Here is a 6,349-nt window from a genome sequence, read left to right on the forward strand (position 1 = left end):
AACCCGAATTTAAGAAAGCAAGAATTATCCGCACCGCACGGCACGTACACCATATCAGATGGCTAGAGGCGGCCAGCATATACTTGGCTAACCTTAAGGATAATCAATGCATCAATTATAAAGAAGAGATTACGTTATCAACAGCGTGGCTAGCGTTTATGAATAGTAATTTATGATAGCCCGTTTGGAGTCGACTGCGCATGACATACAACGACGGAAACGGGAAACGTGCATTCGAACTTACATATTTCGAATTTAAAGTTTTTACGAGCTGCATTTTCCATCAGAGATTTGAAAAAACCTGAAGAAGAACCGGTATAAGGGTTCAAAAACGTTAGTTTTGGTTTGTTTTGGATCGTTAAGAGTTAGTAGACGCACCAGTAACAGGTTAGAAAGAGATAATTAAATTTACTGAAATAAATAGATGATAGAAGATTATCTCAGCATTTGAATCAGAAATCTGATTCAAGTGAATAAACTATTTCTTTTCTCTAATTTATGAGGAATATTTAAAGAAATCTTCATAAATTGATTTATTTTTCTTATAAAAATGTCAATATTGATTTTATCAAGCAAGTAAAGGATGTTAATAATAAAAAATTATTATGAAAACAAGAATAAAACAAAATTTATGAAACTTTTACATTAGATAGAAAAATTTATGTGAGCTGTTTTAGAAAATTACTGTAAAACTGTAAAACATTAGCTTGCTTTACTTAAGCTGCTTATGTTTGCAGTCTTCATGTGGAATTGATTTTATTTTTATTGTTAATTTTTAAATAATTTATTATTAATTTACTATAATAAGTTTAAAATTATCCTAAGATTAAAATTATAATGATAATTGTGGTTGAGAAGCTTTGCGGAAAGTTTTTCATTTTTTAGATATTACTCATAGTTTGAGTTGTTAAATATGAATAAATTTAATATTTATTGTTATATAAGACATGTTTATTGTCTGTTACAGTATTGTATTAACATTTAACTGTTATGCTATGCCATTATTAAGAGTGATGAATTATTCAAACTCTGAAATGTTTTTAAATATTTTTGGGCATAAGTAACGTTTGTCATAAATAGGAGACTGACTATATCTACTTAGATCAGAATATTGTATCTTATAATATAATCAAGATGGGTTGATAATAATAATAATAATAATAATGATAATAGTTTATAAAAAAAGAAAAGATAAATTTGAGTAAACCTCAATGGGAGTCTCTCTTCAAGATGATAAATGCAATCATCCCATAATATGATGGGACGAGGACACTGGGGTTTGAGGAAAAAATACACGCATGCTAAAAAATGCAGAGATAAGCCGCAAGACTTTTGCAAAAAACTGGGTATTGGAATAAGTAGAATATCGAAAAACGTCATGCTGCATATATATATATATATATATGTACAAATATATATTTTACATAAGTAAATGGACAAATCACCGTAATTGCTAGCATGCAAACCGGTGCCTTAAGCGTTTGGTAAAACCATTGATGTTGTGACATGCTATCAATGAGAGCTTTCTAATGAACAAAGGGATAGCAAATATGCAGCCTTGTAAACATCGACAATTAAATGGAATAGTGGAAATAGTTACTCTATCTTCTCTTTGAAGTTGGAACTTCGCTTCCAACTGTGTCGGCCACTCTGTTGATGTATGGTTGGTTAGGGAGTGATTTGGAAGAGAACAAAGAGTTCTTAATTAAAACTTGTTTAGTGATAAGGATATTTCTTCGTAGTTGGATAATATAAGAATTTTTATTATAATGATTATTAATTTGATTAGTTTAACTAATGATAATATCAGTATATTTAGGATTTCTTCTATTTTTTTTCTTACAAAGTTATCGGTGATGAATTGTTTTTAAAAGAAATTGGATTTTATAAATTATCTTAACTGGTTCTTTGCTAAAATTAATAGTAATCAATATTAGATTGATTACTCTTTTTTATTACAAAATTACATCAACCAACCAACTTTAAAAATTTTAGTTTTTTTATTAATAAATAATAAAGGGTGGCCTATTTTTTCAAAAGTTAGAGATTTAGATAGAGGTTTGGTAAATTAAACCAATAACTTTGTTATAAAGAATTAGTGTATACATTTCCTGTCAACCCTACATATATATAAACTAAACATTTATATTTATTTTGCAATGCAGTGTAGCCTAACAATGTAGTATTTTTATATTTATGAAACATTCAATATTTTTCAATTTACCTTGACCACATGGGTTTCACCATCAGAATGGGCTCCTTCTGAAGAGGAAGACTTTTCTAAAGGTGGAGGAGGTGGAAGATGACTAACTGTATGTCTCTGTTCCTGAACGGAAGCCAATCTGAAAAATAAGATTAATTTTAAGCTTGTGTTTCTTGTAAATTGGAAGTTATATTTATTTAAATTCCTACATACAAGTGCAAAGCAATCATATTTTAACAAAGTGCCTTAAACACACACACAAACACATTTAAATATAAGTATTATTGTTTATTAAATATATATATATATATCTTATGGATTTAATAGTTAAAAAATTTCTGTTTCAGATATGAATATAAACCTACATATGATAAAATTATTATTTCAATGCCACAAAGAAGGCTTTAATAATTAGAAATTAAACAATTTAATTATACTTTCAAATTACATTAATTAAAAAGAAAAGAATATTTAAACAGAATATTTATTTTATATGTTAATGTTTATTCTCTATAACATGAACAACATATTTCATTTAATTAATATTTATTTTCAAACAAAAACTTTAAAAAGGAATATTTTGAGACTCAATAATATTTATGCTGTAATTAAATAATTTTTTTTTTCTTTTCTGAAGTTGGGATGAAAAATGATTCAAGATTAAAAAGAGAAATAAAAGTCTACAATTTAAATCAGTAAAATAATTACAGAATGTTCAAAATAAGTTTTTATTATTGACATTACAGTAAGACAATGATATATTTAAAATCAATGCTTTTCACTAAAGAAAAATTTTTCTGGAACATGTGATTTGTTTTTAAAGAAGACAAAAAAAATCAATATTATAAAAATATAACTTTAGTTCAAAAGGATTAAACTTATTGATACGAATTATACTTGAAATAATAATCATTTTAAACATTCCGAATTTTAAAAAGTTCTTTTAACAAAATACAAAATTATAAAATTAAGAATATACATAGAGAGAAATAAAAGTAAAAAATATTGATGGAAAATATAGTAATCATATAAAAAATAATAATAAAAGTAATAATAATAATAATAATAATGATAATAGTTTATAAAAAAAGAAAAGATAAATTTGAGTAAACCTCAATGGGAGTCTCTCTTCAAGATGATAAATGCAATCATCCCATAATATGATGGGACGAGGACACTGGGGTTTGAGGAAAAAATACACGCATGCTAAAAAATGCAGAGATAAGCCGCAAGACTTTTGCAAAAAACTGGGTATTGGAATAAGTAGAATATCGAAAAACGTCATGCTGCATATATATATATATATATATGTACAAATATATATTTTACATAAGTAAATGGACAAATCACCGTAATTGCTAGCATGCAAACCGGTGCCTTAAGCGTTTGGTAAAACCATTGATGTTGTGACATGCTATCAATGAGAGCTTTCTAATGAACAAAGGGATAGCAAATATGCAGCCTTGTAAACATCGACAATTAAATGGAATAGTGGAAATAGTTACTCTATCTTCTCTTTGAAGTTGGAACTTCGCTTCCAACTGTGTCGGCCACTCTGTTGATGTATGGTTGGTTAGGGAGTGATTTGGAAGAGAACAAAGAGTTCTTAATTAAAACTTGTTTAGTGATAAGGATATTTCTTCGTAGTTGGATAATATAAGAATTTTTATTATAATGATTATTAATTTGATTAGTTTAACTAATGATAATATCAGTATATTTAGGATTTCTTCTATTTTTTTTCTTACAAAGTTATCGGTGATGAATTGTTTTTAAAAGAAATTGGATTTTATAAATTATCTTAACTGGTTCTTTGCTAAAATTAATAGTAATCAATATTAGATTGATTACTCTTTTTTATTACAAAATTACATCAACCAACCAACTTTAAAAATTTTAGTTTTTTTATTAATAAATAATAAAGGGTGGCCTATTTTTTCAAAAGTTAGAGATTTAGATAGAGGTTTGGTAAATTAAACCAATAACTTTGTTATAAAGAATTAGTGTATACATTTCCTGTCAACCCTACATATATATAAACTAAACATTTATATTTATTTTGCAATGCAGTGTAGCCTAACAATGTAGTATTTTTATATTTATGAAGCATTCAATATTTTTCAATTTACCTTGACCACATGGGTTTCACCATCAGAATGGGCTCCTTCTGAAGAGGAAGACTTTTCTAAAGGTGGAGGANCACGAAATTATAGCGTCTATAGATCATTGGCATTTTCTTTCCTTTTTTTTTTTTTATATTATTATTATTATATCCGCTAGCGATTTTATCATACCTCCCATAATATATATATATATATAATCACTTCATTCCTAACCTATCCAAAGAGAACAATAATTAAAAAAAAATTGAAATAAAAATCTGTAAAAGCCTTCAAAACATGTCAGAATTTTCTGCTGGCTTTACAAATTTCAACATTTATAAACGAAATGAACCCGTAATACATTCCATTTAATAATAAAAGATATCAAAGAGTATCTCGACTGAGTGGATTTACGGCACAGGACGTAACAAATATACAGAAAGAAGGTTATCAAATCATCATTCAAGCAGGAGGGAATTTGTTTTGATTGCTTTTCTGTCGAAACAATCGACATGGAGGGATTGGGGTATATAACAGGAGTCATAATGGCACTAACTATGGATATAAATGAGTATTAACCTTATTTAGAGTATTGCACATTTACCCGGTGATCAAAATTCAATCCATGACTTTTTTTTTTTTTTTTTTTTTTTTGACACAATAAACATAAGCAACTTTACTGTTTTCACACTTGTTTATTCGGTTTTTAACAACGGATACAATCATCCATCCAAAGATGTGTAAAACATCTTACATAAAGGCTATTTGAAGCCCAATTTTGGATAGAAAAAGACATACACAACTGGGATATGACAACCAGGAGAAATGGGTGCATAAACGATCAGTTGTGTGCTTTATCGAGGCAAAAAATGGCTCCCAAATGGTATCCAATAATACAAAAGTTTGTAAATTTTACACCGAGGCACATAAATATATATTTTGTTTTCATTAAAAAAAGGATAATGATACATTAAACTTAACAAATTTTCACAATATCTCCTAATAAAATGGATGACCGGAGCCATTTTTTTCACCCTTTTAAGTTTTTTTTTTTATTATTATTTCATATTAATATACTAACAGTTGACCAGACATACTTTATACCACTGGTTTGTTCTGATTGAAACAAATACTGTAATTGCTAAGTTACTGGCCACATTTACAGACTTGGGATATTAACAAGGAACAATGCCAGAAGGCAAGATGAACAGAAAATAATAATAATAATAATAATAAGTAACTTAATTACTATAGTTTCGGTTTATGCCTTTCTAGTTAAGAAAATCTTTTTTTAAAATTAGTTTCTAGCGTAACAGAAGTGGTTAAATTGTAATATATATGCTTGATATGTCATAATTTATCTATTTTGGACGCAAAATAAAGCTTCGTCTTCCGTCAATGCATTTCCCCCCTCCTCTCTGTGTTAGAACAGGAAGAATAAGAACCATCATCCGATCGTCCGACTCGCAAATGGCGTAAGAGTGATTTCTTATCGTCATGTATTGATAAAAAGCTACCTCATTCGAGTTTTACACGTGAGAAGTTCGATCACGTGTCTTCCGATCGATCGTCTTGTGTGACGCAACAAATTAACCATTGTGAAGCAGGAAAGTATGTCGGGAAATATTCGTGTTTGTAAACGTGATTGTCTGGTGTTGTTTTCTGTTGTGTTTTCTATTTTAATTTCAATTTTTGTCACTTTAAATTTTTTGTTCTTTTTATATTTATTTATTTGCGTTACATCTTTAGATCCAGCAACTAGAAAATCACCGAGAAAAACTAAAAAAAGAAAGACAGAACTACTTGAATTATAGAAAAGTTGCACAACTTTTCTTTACTTCCTGTAAACTTTTAAAATTTTTCCTCGTCCGTCTTTCTGAATAACGCATATTTATCGTTAAGATTGACAAAAAAGATGCGTTAAAAAAAATCAGTAAATTTACAACAGATCACTAAGAAAATAAAAAGGGATATTTCTATCACCTACGGTTTTAAAATAGAAATATTGTATTTATAAATAGTAATTATGATAAGTGATTTTTTT

This window comes from Centruroides sculpturatus, unplaced genomic scaffold (assembly GCF_000671375.1).
Source record: "Centruroides sculpturatus isolate CEXI.00-Female unplaced genomic scaffold, Cexi_2.0 scaffold107, whole genome shotgun sequence".
In the NCBI taxonomy this organism is placed as follows: domain Eukaryota; kingdom Metazoa; phylum Arthropoda; class Arachnida; order Scorpiones; family Buthidae; genus Centruroides; species Centruroides sculpturatus.